Here is a 15,828-nt window from a genome sequence, read left to right as displayed (position 1 = left end):
ACAGGTAGCCTCACAATCTAACCAAGAATAAGTTTTACCCAATACCAGCACAGAAACTACAGAATTACCTTATAGGTAAACTTTAATGTTAAGATGGCGGTTTGTGAGTAGGCTAGGGGAGGGGAAGAGGGGAATACCACCTGATTTCCCCGAAATCATATGTTGTACAGGAAAACGAAACTTAGGCCTAGTGAGGTCTACATCCTAACTAAATTTGTACTATTTGAGTATCGCCTTGCCTGAGTCATTCATAGGGAAGCTTTCACAATCTTGTATTCCACTCAAAAGGAAATATTGGAATGATGGATTCTTGGCCAGGGATGGTGTACACCTAATGAGGACCCTTAAAACCAGAAGTTCTCAAACTTTTTGGCCTACCACTCCCTTTTCAAAAAAAAATTGCTCAGCGCCCCCTGTAAATCTACTTTCTTTAACCCTTTAATGTTTTTTTTAATTGCATCACTTCAAAAACTATAAAATATTTTTAAAACATATCTAAAATTTAATAATTTATTTTAAATTTGTGGGGTTTTTCCTGCATTGAAATTTTGATGACACAATACTGCATCATATAACCTTATAGTTTTGTATTGTAAACAAGTCATTACAACCACATATTCCTGCCGATGCATGCTGGACTTCCCAACAATGCACTACACACTCACCTGCCAACACTTGCTTCTTAAGACTTGCTGGCAGATTTGATCACTGACCAATCATAACTTGCATTTTATGTGTTCATTTGGAAAGTAATGTCATCATTATGACTTTAATTCTGTTACACAACAGATGAAACATGTGGAAACAGTTTTTCAAAATTTTCTTCTCTTCTTTCCTTATGCTTCCACCACCCCCTTATTTTTATTCATTGAATAAAATTGTAGCCTAATTGTACCAAGGCTACTACCACCCCACCTGGAGCATTCCAGCGCCTCCCCCCAGGGGGCAGTATTGCCCACTTTGGGAACCTCTGCTTAAAACTATATTTGGACCACTAGGTGTCCCTGTTAAGCAAGACAAGGTAAACTGTCAATCATCACCTGAATCAGAAGGACTGTCTGAGCACAACCAAGGAATTAGATCTTCCTCCAACCCCTTAACATGGGTGTAGCTTGCCTAACAATACATTCCCCACCTCCCTTAAGACAAAGCAGGCTTTCTTTTCAAAACCAGTATACTGCTTGCCTGTGGGGGGGTAACTTAAAAAGAAAAATAAATTCAGAAAAACCTCAAAGAGGTTATGAGATTCCTTAAAAAGAAAATAAGAATTAGGGTTGACTACTCAGGGTTTTTAGATCAAGAAGTTCATGGACCTGCAGCCTATAATGATCTCAGACAAGCTCTCCCAACTTCCTCAAACAGACACCAAAAAACTGGTATCCATGTTCCAGGGGTTCTCAAAGACTCTGAGCTCACATAGACCAGATCCAATCCTGATACCCTGAGTCCAAGAGAGTTAATTTCTCTCTTTGGTTTGTTATACCTTCACCCCAGGATTTTAATCTGAGTAAATCTCCAAAATAAGACTTGGGTATAGTTCATATCTAAGTTTTCCCAAATAGGAATAATGTGGTCCCCACCTCTCATACTCATGGCGATAGTGGGACTGGTAAGGGCCAGATCTTTTCCTCAACTAGTTTTTCAGCTACTCCTCCTTCCTACATTTGGGTCTGAAAGTTTAAAGGAGAGAAAGTGGGCCAAAAGGGTTTGAGCGATGTCTTTGCTCACTTTTATATATCACGAGGGGAAAGTCAGGACTTCTGACAAAAGTCCTTCCATTCTCAGCCTCAGAACCAATAGGAAGAGTTCCCTGCATTGTCATCAACATGCTAGAGTATATGTCTGCCTCCTTGGGAGTGCACTTCAGACAAAAGTCTACTTTATAATCTCACTAAGCTGACTGGGAGAACCTCAACAAATTGATAAAGGATTCCCCCTTATCAATCTCTCCCCACAAAAATAAAAAAATATTAAGCACTTCAACTGAGGACTATGGAGCCCTACCACTCTGCTGTGTCCCAGAACTTTGCCCTGACACCTCCAGGCTAGATGTAATTCTCCTCAACACCCTAGAAGTGGCCATTCATTATCCTCCCACTTTCTTGCCTGTTTAAATGAAGGGGTCACAAGTCACTAAAGCCTTTTCCAACTCCACCATGTACCTCACATATAGATTTAAGCCTATCAATCCTGGAACCACCAGCAAAGCACAGGCCCAAGCCAGCCAAGAGAAAATGTTCCCACGGCAGAGCTCAAGGACAATGCTACCCCCACCAGGAAAGCCCAGAAAAGCTTTAGGTCAATGTATCCAATCCTGAGCTTTTCCAAAAGCACTGGAGATTCCCTACAGCTTGGCTCCACCACTGGCCCTTTACCTTCCAACTGAAAGTGGCTCCCTGCCAGGGGCCCAAACGATACTTCAACTCCACCCTAGAACCCAAGCCTGTCCTAAAGCTTCCCATTGCTCAGCCCCTCCTCAGAGTATATATATATATATACTCTGAGGTTAGCATTTTGCTTTGGGGGCTTCCTCATTGGAAGAGCATTCCTGTGATTTCACCAGACAAGACTCTAGGTAGCCCTTAAGGAGCCCCTTGGCTTTGAAAACCCAGATGTTAGTGCTTCCCTCTCTGGTAACTATGTATGTATTTCTATAGACAGACAGAAGCCCTGTCTGCTGATTTGTGTTATTTGTTCTTTTATGTAATTTTTGCTTGTAATTTCTGCTTGCGTTTTCTCTGAAGTTCAGGGTGCTGACTTTTTCCCCTGAACTAAGTGAATAATATATGTATGTCTAATTAAAGTGAGATTGTAAACCCCTTAAAGCTGCTTTCCTTAGAAAAGTAGATCAAAGAACCTGTGCTAGCAGCCCTCCTGTGTGCTGGTGTTATTGGCCTTACACCTCCACAGTAGCTGCAAGCAGCATTGTTGCTACAGGTGCCAAGGAGGAGAACCATGTGGAAAGGAGACTCCATGGTCACTGGAGTGACCTGAGGACTGTGAACTCCTATGAATGCTGCAACCTATTGGTAACAAGATTTTACTGAGTCAGTCTCTAACCTGGAAATGCACAGAGCTGCACAAAGTAGGCCTAGAGAAAGGAGTGCCAGTAAACAAGCAGTGGTTTTCCATTTCAGAGTGAGAATTGCTCTTTAAGCTGAAGTAAAGGCACAGTTTATATACATAAATCACAGGTGGGAAAGGAGCGGGGAAGGTGGATTACAATAATTTCTCAGGGTCTGAGTGGTTTCCCACAACAAATTCACAAATCCCACAATACAACAATTCTTTGATTATTTCAAATTTGGGGGGCCATGACCACCCCCCAAGGCACAGAACCAGGGTTCTGTGATGGTAACAGGTTCTACAATCTTTGATTCACTTCACTTAAGGTACACAGGCACAAGAATGCCAGTAGTTGTGGGAGCACTGTCAAAGGTCTGGTTGATCATTTCAAACTGCAATGTAAATTCTGACTCATGAGCTTGAAGAGGCAATTCTAAGAATCTAATCTATTAGGACATTCATTACACAAATCATGTCAATTAATATGAAAATCATAATTCCCTTCACACTATCAATTGGTGAGCCAGGAGAAGCCTTCTTTTTATCTCAACACACTCCCTCCCCATTCCATTATTCCTGAGAAGAGAGAGCAAACTTCCCTTCCTTCCCTATTCCATTCTATGAGCCCCAGGAGTTCATGCTCTATCAGTCCAGAAGATCAAGAAATGGAAAGGGGCAAAAAAGGGGGAAATAGTCAATGGCAATGTCCCAGTGGAAGAGAGGTTGTGTATTTTCCTTTTTGCTTTAACCCCACACTTGATAAAACTCCTCCACACTACCATCTAAATCTATGGATACTGAAAGAAAAGAGCTAAGAGGATGGAGCAGAGCGAAATATGGTTATAATAACTTGCAAAAAGTAATATTTCATTTGTTCCCTTAGATTAGGTTTCAAGATGAAGGAGAAAATGTAACATTCAACTATGTTAGGGTGGGGAAAGAAGCCTTGACTTGCTCAGCTGTCTTATTGAAGATTCGAGCTCTTTCTTGTGGCCAGAAGAGATATTGCAGTTGACTCAAAAGATGCTTCCCCTACACAGACTTGGTAGACAATCAATCGATAAGCATTTATTAAGTGCCTCCTATGTTCCAGGCACTGTGCTAGAACACAGAGATACAGGACAAATGAAGAAAGTGAGGAGTTAGCAGTCTCCATCATGTCCCTATCCCCAGCTTACAACACTAGAGACTTGGGGAAACTTGGATGACATCTAGGACTCTCCCTCTTGGTTGAGCTAGATGACCTCACTCCTGATGGGAGAGTTCCTTTACTCTATATTGTCTGATGTATATTCCTCTAAGTAAACGTTCTCTGATTTCTGTTTGCTATCTGTTTGGATAAATGAATTTCTTTGTTATGTGTGTTCATTCTAGAACTGGCATTTAGTAGGAAGAGAGTCAAGCTTTGGACACGTAACCTGGGGCCCTCCTTCCCTGTTAAAGAATAATGATCAGAAGTATAGCTTAAACCTAAAAATTATTTCCCCTAGACTGAAAATATTTAAGGGAGCAGATAGATATAATTCTGGCCCAGTATCCTCTTTCTCTAAGAAGAGAGGAGTGGTTGGCATCTGGCCCTATCTCCTACTTCCCTTGCTAGAAGGAATCAATGTCTCCCTTGAATAACAGTGGGGGAAGGAGACTCTAGAGCAGGCTTGCACAACTTGTGGTCCATGAGCCTTTTATGGCTCATGGGCTGCTTGCAGCACGCCAAAGGATTTCAGACAGCCCACAAAAAAAATGTAGAGGAAAACATCCTTTACATTTTTCACAGGCCGCCTGAAACCTTTTGGCATGCCCATGGGCCACTCCAGAGATATCAATTCTTCCCTCCCTGCAAGCCACATCTGGATAGGTGCATGAGGATACACATAGCCTACATGGACAAAACAACCCATGCATACCTTTTACATTTAGATATTGTAAACTGAGTTCACTGGAACTCCTTAACTATATTTTTACCTATGTGTTAGACAGATAAACACTAGCACACAGGAGGGCTGCTAGCACGGGTTCACTCTTGATCTGGTCAGACAGGAAAAACAGCTTCAAAGGGGTTAATAGTAAGATTTATTCTAATCTAGCTTTCTCTAACACAGTATTGCTGATAACAGAAGCACCACAAACTCCTACAACATTCCCTGATCACCCTTCTCACAGGGGCCAGCAAGAAGGGGGGGCAAATACCCCTACATCTTGGCACAACTTGTGCATCCCCTAAATCCCCTCAAGCCTCAATGAGGGCCAGTTAACGCACACACAGGTTCCCCGCTTCCAAGCCTTGATGGGGGCCAATCAAGGCATACACAGCATCCCAGCTTGTGCATTCAACCCTAAAGTCTCCCCAACTCACTGACCAATGTTTACCTGTTTTTATAGGGCAACAGACAAGGAAGGCATATTGCCAGCAATAGCCTCACAAGTTTACATCACCTCATCCCTGTATCTCACTGTGAAGTCACAGTGGATGTTTACAGATGTCTACATTATTCATCATTATATAACGTTGCACAAGCATGGTGGAGATGTTTTGAATCATGAGTCTGGAAAACAGGTTGTTATGGCCATGGATCCTAGGAAAATGAACTCTAAGAAATAACAAAAATCCACCTTACACACATTAAAATCCACCTTACACTAAAATTCACTTTACTGACATTATGCAACAATACAAATGAGACATATCGAAGCATCAATAATGCTTTGGGTCATACATGTAATGGGATATTATGATACAACTAAGATCTACAAATATGAGGGATATAAAGAAATATAGCAAGACTGTTTTAAAAATAATGGAAAGTAGAAAAAAGCAAAACTAGAATAGAGCACATATTTCCTAGGATCCCATAAGAGTGAATTTGAAGGAGAGTGTCAGGGCAAATAATCCTGATGGAGACAGAGTGAGTAAGACAAAATATTCCCAGTACAACCAAGTGAAAGGTTATGGCCAAGCCTAGCTCCTTCTACTTCCACTTCAAAGTAGGAAATTTACCAGATTAATTTAAAAAAAAACCTACAGTAGAAAGAGAAGACTGAAAGTAAATTCCAGCAAGGTAATCCCCACAGAAAAATTAAATTTAAAAATAGCAAAGATTGCAAAATCAGTCTCATATCCTGCCTAGTCCCACCTGTATGCCCAACCTGCTTCAGACTCCCTGTTTGGACTACTGGTTATATTGCCTACTAAGGAGAGGGAAAAAAGCACCCTCTTAAAACTACCTATATGTGTTGGGGGAGGGACAGTTAAAAATCAACCAAAGACTTCATCAACCACCCCAGTCCATCAGAGTCAGTGACTCTCCACTAACTACCACCATCATCTTCAAACCCCATGTTCTGAATGTTCCTTGCTTGGTGGTGGTCGCAGGGGCTACTGAGTGAAAAAAAGATAAAAACTAATTGCAGAAAGGAGGGAGGAGAAAAATCACCTCCCACCTGCAATTAGTTTTAATCTTTCTTTGCCTGGGTAGCCCCTGTAACCACCACTCCCAAATGAATCACAATCAGTGGCTCCTTGCTAACCACCAAAACTAGAGATGCCACACAGAACACTCCTCACAGTGGCCTCCTGATTTAGAGAGGCAGTCTCAAGAACTAAGTGAACAAAAAAAAAATCAGGCAACAGGGGACGGGGACAACCAAAAAAGGCCTTCAGCAATTGTCCCAAGAGTCCTTTACATCTAGAGGCACCTATCTGAGCACCTATGCTCCAGGCCTCATAGAGAGGTTTCTTCACCTTGGACTTCTGACTCAGAGAGGTGACTTCAGTAGCTACTGAGCCCCCCACAAGCCCCCCAAAAAAAAACCTAGACAGTAACTGCAGGTGGTACAGACATTCACCAAAGACTTTCACTAGTCAATTCTAGCAAAGTCTTCCTCAATAATAATTCAGACTCTTTTACCACTTGAAGGGTGGAAAAGGTTCAGGAGTTAAGCCTCCACAGGGAAGGAATGAGGGTCAACAGAGTAACTGAAGAAGTGACCAAAGGGAAACTTCTAATACAATATAGAATTATTCCAAGTTAAGAGAGTGTGAAGGTGAACTTCCAGAAGATGATAATTCTGCAATACTCAAGTAAAGAGATTATGGAATTACCATAAGGATGTGAGCATTTGGAATGCTTAATAAGAGAATCGGAAGAAGAGATTAAAAGTGGAACGGAAAGCCATAGTATAATAATGGAAATTCTAACAAAAGACAGAAACAGAACTCAAAAATTCTATGATACAAGAAGACATCTCAGAGCAAAGTCAAAATAAGAAAAACTGAAAGAATTTTATACATGTCCTATCAAAAGCAACTGATCTAGAAAACAAAAGAGAGAATGTAAGAATCTCCAAGTTCCCAGGATATATGCAAAATCAACAACACAAAAAGAAAACTTGAATGCCATATTCCAAGAAGCCATTTAAAAATTTTCCACAAGTATCTAAACCAGAGGGCGAAATGCAGATCAGTGGAAAAATAGGGGCCGTCACTAAAGAGAAATCCCAGATGTAATACACCCAGAAATGTGACGACCAAGACCTGGAGGTCCCAGATCAAAGAAAAAATATTGCAGGTAACTAGAACATTAATTTGATGTTACTCTTTTTTTAATGAAAAGATGGTTCTTCTCATAAAAGGCAACTCCTCTACTTGTCATCTTGATCCCATCTACTCCCAACTTCTCTGATAAGTTGCCCTTACAATCATCCCTCCTTTCTCTAATCTTTAATCTCTCCCTATTTTACCTTCTACTTACCTGATGTCTACAAACACACCCAAGTCTCCCCAACCTGAAGAAACCATTACTTTCTCCTACCATCCCTATGCTATATTTTTCCTTCATTTCACAACCAAACTTCTAGAAAAAGTCATCTACATTTATTACCACTTCCTTCTCTCCTTTCACTTCTCAACTCCTTGCAATCTATATTTTTTACCTCATCACTCAACTGAAGCAATGTTTTCCAAAGACACCAATAATCCCTTACTTGAAGAATCAGTGCCCTTTTCTCAGCCTCTAATCTTCTTGATCTCTCTGCAGCATTTGGTTGTATTGAGCATCCCCTTTTCAAGCACATTTTCTTCTCTGGGTTTCTGGGTCACTGCTCTCTCTTGATTTTACTCCTAAGCTGTACATTTTCTCCTTCTTAGTCTGCTTTGCTGGAGTATATGAGTCCCCTCTACTCTCTCTTTTGATGATCTGACCACCTCCCATGTGTTCAGTTGTCATATGTACACAAATGCCTTTCAGATATGTATGTGCAGTCCTACTCTCACTCCTGAGTTCCAGCCTCATATTTCCAACTGTCTGCTGAACAGTTCCATCTCTGTGTCTCAAAAATCTTAAACTCAACTTAACCAAAAGAGAGCTCATTATCTTTCCTACTCCAAAAAAAGCAAGAAAGAAAGAAAAGAGAAGGGAAGGGAAGGGAAGGGAAGGGAAGGGAAGGGAAGGGAAGGGAAGGGAAGGGAAGGGAAGGGAAGGGAAGGGAAGGGAAGGGAAGGGAAGGGAAGGGAAGGGAAGGGAAGGGAAGGGAAGGGAAGGGAAGGGAAAGCACTACCATACTTCCAGGCATCTAGGTTCTCAACTTTAGAGTCATTCTTGTCTCCTCACTCTCCTTCATGCCCCATGTCTAATCAGTTGCAAAGTCTTATTATTCTAATTTCTATAATATCTCTTGTATCTGTCTCTTTTTTCTTTACTCAAATGGACACCATCACATTTCAAGCCCTCATTACCACTTAAATGCACTCTTGAAGTAACATTCTAGGTAAGCAAAATGGGTCAAAAAGAAAGGAAATGACGGTTATGGGGCAGATCCAGAGGAGAAGACCCAGATTCTTGGAGGAAGGAGGGGACTGTTCTACAGGTTTTGCTAGTTCTTTAATTTCTGAAACAACAGGCCCACACTCTCTGATCAGAACTAGGCAACTAGAACTTTCCAACTGGATTGACTCTCAGTTGAGGATGAGAGAGGGAGTTGAGGATTTCATTTGGAATTCTCAATCAGCTCCGTAGAGTCAGGAGGAATATTCTATCCATGAATCTGAGCCAATTCTGAAACTTAAACTATACCACATTGGGTCACAAAATGATTTATGGATGGTGCACAAACACAGACACAGCAGTGGACTTCTCACTAAGAATATAGACCTTAATCTCCCTACCAAGACACAACTCTACTAGATAAAAACTCTGAACTCTTAGCAGAATAGAGGAAATGGAAAACCACAAGAAAGGCTGTGAGCCCAGAACAAAACACAGAAAGTCCCCAGGCATCCAGCACATGTGAGCTCACTAACCTCAGACTTTCTGCTTAGAATTCACTTAATGCCACTTTCTGGGGTCATCTGAGCACTTGCTCTTCATTTAATTCTCATTTCCAAACCCAGGAGAAAAAAAAAACAAGTGGTAACCTTGTGTTCCTAGTTCTATGGCTGAAGGAATGAGGGCGGTAGGTAGAGATGGTGACCCTACCAAATACTACAATATAGAAATGGTAAAACATAGAGCCAAGAGCCCAGGTCCCAACCCTCCTTACCCTTAGCTCTCCTGAATCCAAGGGGACAATCTAAGCTGTGCCCTCAATCCTTCTTGGAAGAGAAAAGTTCGACCCTACTTGACTTGCTCTGTAATTGAGACCCCAACCTTACATAGAAGCTACACAGATTGTAGGATTACCAGGTTTCTCCCACAGAGTGAGAAAAATGCAGCTCCTGCATTTAATGCTTGAGATCAAAGTTTTAGGAAGAGAGATTTCAACTTGATGGACATGTACTATTTTCTAAAGAAAATTTAAAGTTCCAGAAAATGAGCCTACCCTAGCCTGTGGAGGAGCTCTGGGAATCCATGGGATCTAAGTCCCATGTGCAGTAACTTGCCCTCTGAGTTCTCCAGGAATGGTTCATTTATGAGTTTATTGGATTTTATTGCTATGTTTCCTTTTGGCCCTTCTTATTCTCCCAAGGCCATCTTTATTCTGTCTCCGGTATGTGCTAGGATATTTCAGGAAGCAGAAGCAACCCCTCCCCCTGAAACTGTTATTTCATTCATTTTGGGAATTCCCGGTGAGAAAACTGTCTTTACCGATACATATTGGCAGCTTTTATCAACTCACAGTCTTTGAGAGTTGCCTGGGACACTGTATTTAAATGGCTTTTTCAGGTCATATTTGAGCATATACATACATGCATGCATGTATACATACACACACATACGTATGTGTGTGTGTGTGTGCATCAGAGTGGGGTATTTGAATTCAGATCTTCCAAACTTGGAGGTTGGCTGGCTATGCACTGCCAGGTCAAGATTCTTGGGTTGAAAATCTCAAAGGAGAAGGAGTCCTGGGTTGCTCAGCCACCCTAACAACAGAAAGCCCTCAGTATCATCAGAGAATTGCCCCAGTGACAGTGCCAGCAGGGCCACGGAGCTCATAGACATTTTTACTGCCTTGAGGGCTCACCTGGCTTCCCCCAGCCTACCTTCCATGTAAGTGGCCCTCTCAATATTACCACGCAGCCAGGGTAAACCGTTAACTTCCCAGAAGGTTCCTAGGGAGCCTCTACTTTTGTTTTTACTTGTTTTTACTTCGCTCAGTGTAATACCAGATGATCCACCAGGGGGAGCCTGTGAAGCACCGGTGTATCCGTATGAGGGAGCTCTCCAGTCGGGGTGGGGGGTCTGGCAAGAGCTTCTCCCTACAAACGTAGGTAGATCACCCCATCCACACTGGGGGGGCCCTTTCTTGGCACCCTCTGCACTGCTACCCCAGTAGCTTCATTCAGAATAGACACCTGGCGGGGCACTAGTCTCTCCACCACTCTTCTGGGCTCCTGTGCTCGGACCCTCAGCATTATCCTCAGCCTCTCACCTTTCTGCATCCCCCATATCCAATCCTGCTGTTTCTACCTTCCACCTTGCATCTGACCTCTTCTTTCTACTTACAAAGCACAAAGCCACCGTCTTGATTAAGGCCCTCACTACCTCTCATCTAGATTATTGTAGCATTAGTCTCCTTGCCTCAAGTCTGTCCCCACTCCAGTACATCCTACACACTTCTGCTTTCCTCATTCATAGATATGACCATGTCAGACATACTTCTGATACTAAATAACCTTCAGTGCCTCCCTACTGCCTCTAGAATACAATACCAACTCCTTTGTTTAGCTTTTAACTTCAGCTCACAATTTTTCCCAAATATTCCTTTGTAACTCATCACACGCGCACGCACATGCACACACACACACATACACACACACACACACATGCTCATGATGCAGCCAAATTGACTTCTCTCTTCCTCATACATTATATCTCCTACCTTCATGCCCTTGCAATGGCCATTCTCCATGCCAAGAAAACCCTCTCTCTTCATCAGTGTCTTCTACCTAAAGCCTTTCTTGATCCCCCTCAAAAGCCAGTGCCCTTCCCCCAACTACCTTATAATTATTTTTGTATTGATCTGCATTGATTCTCTTTATTGATTGATTCTGTATGTACTTATGTATGCACTTGTCTTCCCCATTAGAACATAAGATCCTTAGAAGTAAGGATTCTTTGGTTCGCTATAGTTGTATCCTTATTACCTAGCACAGCTCCTGACACATAGAACGTAGTTAATAAATACTTGTTGATTGATTGATAATATCATAGAATCATAGATCTAGAGTGCAAGGGACTACAGAGGACATCTATTCCAACAGCCTCATTTTACAAATGAGGAAATTAGGCTCAGAGAGCCCTAGTGACTTACCCAAGGTCACACAAGTAGTATCAGAGGCTGACATTGAACCCAAGTCCTCTAACTTCAGAGTTAGACCCTGCTAATCACCCCCATTCAATCCATGGCAGCCTTCTGGCCCAGTTTTCCTCAGACAGTCTTAGCCTCACCTCTTAGGAGGACCAGGCATCTTTGTGCTTCCTTATGCTTCCTGATCTCTGTACCACTTTCCCCAAGAGAAGCCCTTCACTTAGACTTGATGAACCTCTCTATCTTCAACTCCAGAATTATGTGGTAGAGCACAAAAGACTTCCCAATAGGAAGCAGTCCTCCCAGAAACCCTTTCCAAAACTCCTTTTCTTTCTACCTAGAACCACCCAGAGAAAGGCCAGGAGAACAGAAACTGTGTTTGAAAAACAAAGTATATACCATCAACTAAAATGAGTAGATGAATAGGGGTCTGACCTGGGTTAAAGCTTATTCCCAGAACTAGAATTCAACATTTATTAAATGTCAATTCCTTGCAAGGCCCTGTGCTAGGCACTAGGGATACAAAGGTGAATTAGGACATATTTGCTGACTTCACAGAACATAATGTTCAGCCAAGTGTCTTATTAGATATGATTTGGGGCAACAAAAGGTCAAGGGTAACAATGAAAAAAGAGGGAAGGAAAGGGATCACTTAGTGTCAGAGCTCAAAATCTACCTCAAAACTGCAATCATTAAAACAACTGGTTTTCATGCTTACCCTTTGACCAATTAATACCACTACAAGGTCTGTCTCCCAAAGAGATAAAAAACAAAAAGAAAAGGACCTAGGTGTACAAAAAAATGCTTATGGCTGCTCTTTTCATAGTGGTAAAGAACTGGAAATTGAGGGGATGTCCATCATTTGGTGAATGGCTGAACCAGCTGTATATGATTGTGATGGAATACTATTGTGCTATAAGAAATGAAAAGCAGGATGCTCTCAGAAAAACCTGGAAAGACTTACATGAATTGATGGAAAGTGAAATGAGCAGAATCAGGAAAACATTGTATACACTAACAGCAATATTGTATGATGATCAACTGTGAATGACTTAGCTATTCTCAGCAATACAATGATCCAAGACAATTCTGAAGGACTTATTGTGAAAAATGCTGTCAATCTCCAGAGAAAGAACTGATGGAATCTCAATGCAGATCAAAGCGTACCTTTTCTTTACTTTATTTTTCTTCGGTTTTTATTATGTGTTTTCTTTCATAATATGACTAACGTGGAAATATGCTTTGTACGACTGCACGTGTATAACATATATCAAATCGCCTCCTTAAGGGGAAAGCAGGGAGGAAAGCAGAGAATTTGGAACTCAAAAAATGCTTTAAACAAATATTAAAAATTGTTTTTACATAAAATAGTTGAAAAATAAAATATTAAATTTTTAAATATCGGTTGTAATCATGCAGCAAAATAACCTACCAATGGATATTAAAAGATCACAGCATAAACAAATTAGGGCTACAGGGAAGAAATTACCTTTCTGATCTATGGATGGAGAAGAGTTTGTGACTAACAAGTGATACAAAGGATCATAAAAGAGAAAATGAACAATTTTGATTATATAAAATTTTAAAGGTTTTGCACAACAAATCTAATGAAGTAAAAATTAGAAGGGAAATAGGCAACGAGGGGAAAATATTTGCAATATATACTCTGACAAAGGTCTCATTTCCAAGGGATTAATTCAAATTTATAAAACCAACAGCCACACTCCAATAGATAGTCAAAGTATATGAACAGACAGTATTGAAAGGAAAAAAAGATCAAGCTATCAACACATGAAAAAGATATTGTAAATCACTAATAATTTGAAAAATGCAAATTAAAGCAATTTTGAGTTTCTACCCAATATTCATCAGCCTGGCAAAGATGACAAAAGAAGAAATGGCAAATGCTAGAGGAGCAGAGGGAAAACAGGCACATTAGTGCCCTGTTATAGAGTTGTAAATTGGTTCATTTTGCAACTATGTAGAAATTTACCAAATTGTGCATAACTATTGACCCAGATGCATCCCACAAAAATCAAAGAAAGAATAATATTTGTAATAGTTCTGTTCATGGAAGCCCAATATTGGAAACTAAAGGGGTGTCCTCCTACTGTAGAATGACTAAACAAATTATTGTATATCAGTGTAATAAAATAATATTGTGATGTGATAAAAAGGATAGCTTTAGTAGAAAATGAATTGCTGTAGATTAAGGGAGCAGAACCAGAACAATTTATAAAAATTATATAGAAAAACAACTATGAAAATCTTTGGAACTCTAATCAGTGAAATGATAAATCATGAGTTCAAAAGAATGAAAATGAAACACATCATTCAGCTCTTCACAGAGAAGGGATAAATCTAAAATGAAGATATGTAGATATAGATATATTAGCTATGGCTCATGTGGGGCATTGTTTTAACAAGCTACATAGCTATGTCTTAAGAGATTTGTTTTTCATTTTTTTTATTTGATCAGTGATGGTGGGTGGGTGATGAGGTAGTAGAAGGGACTCCAATTACTTGTAAAGGCACTGTGCCAAGTGAAATAAAACCTAGTTCCTGCCCTCATAGAGCATGGTTATTTAAGTGCATTAAGAAATACAAATCTAAATATTTGCAGAATATTTACCAATCTACAACATAGTTTGAGATCTGGTAGTGCTAAGCTGCCTTCCTTCACTTTTCTTTTTCGCTCATTTCCTTGATATTCTTGACTTTTTGTCCCTCCACATGCATTTTGTTATAATTTTTCCTAGCTCTATAATTTGTTGGTAGTTTGATTGATGTGGCACCAAATAAGTAAAATTAATTTAAGTAATATTGTGGTTGTTATTATATTGGCTTAGCTTACCCATAAGCAATGAAAAAGGGGGGAAATAAAGAAGCAAGGAAGAAATTACCTTTCTGATCTATGAATGAGGAAGAGTTTGTGACTAAACAAAGTGATGCAAACAATCACACAAGATAAAATGGACAATTTTCATTATTATGTTAAGTCAATAAATGACTTTCCTTTGAACTCATTATGTCAACTGTCAGATTATTAAAGACAAAATCACTAATGGGGGATCATGAGCCATAGTTTTAGGAGTACAGACCAATAGAGTACCTTGAACCTGGAGTAACCACTCCACTGGGAACCCAAATTGTAAGTGTGATTTGTATGGGGTTGAGGATGGGAGAGGGAGATAGTCCTGAGGGTATGCCACACACATGAAAAGAAAGCTTGCTTAAAGCTTGAAAAAAGACAGGCAGAAGTTAACCATACTGGTTAACACTAATCCTACCTTCCAGAAGATAAAGACAAGATAAACGCTAGAGAATAGAAGCTAATGCAAAAGGAAGTAACTTTAGATTGAGGCCTACATCCTGGGATGATATCCATAAGACTTATGAGGACAAGAAAGTATGTACAGAAGGGGATTGTATTAAACTTATCAAGCCAGTGGGAACCTTATAGGTATTCTCCCTAGTGGAACTGCCAGAGTGGTGAGGGTTAGAATTGGCCTTGTAGAGTGACAGAGCTCAACAAATAGGATTATTTATGGATCCTCACTTGGCTAGATGATTGGCTCCCCTAAAAACTCAATGAGAGGCTGGCATTGGGTCCAACTTGGCCTTTTTACCCTCTGCATGCATACTAACTACCTGTTGATTTAATGCATGATGTCAGAGCTAGCCGTTGTCGCATTGAAGATTTCAATAAAGAAGCTGGTTTCTCAGAAAGGTCTTCAGTGAGACTGGCATAGAATTCATCCCAGATAAGGGAGGAACATTGCAATACATGCTGTAGATCCTTAATAAACTGTAATCACTTGGTGTTTTCTTTGGAACAGAAGAGCTTATCACTCTCTTATTTGGTCTGTGTAGCTGTAGATACTAGTTGCAATGGCACCAAGTCCTCCTCTTGCCAAGATAAACTTGTCTAGGGGTTCATCAAATTCACCATCTATGGAGAGGAATGCAGGCTGAAGAATCTAGGACAGTAGGAAGATACTAGGCAATATATTGGCCCCA

Source organism: Trichosurus vulpecula, chromosome 5, assembly GCF_011100635.1.
Source record: "Trichosurus vulpecula isolate mTriVul1 chromosome 5, mTriVul1.pri, whole genome shotgun sequence".
NCBI classification, from domain to species: Eukaryota; Metazoa; Chordata; class Mammalia; order Diprotodontia; family Phalangeridae; genus Trichosurus; species Trichosurus vulpecula.
Note: the sequence above shows the minus strand (reverse complement) of the source record.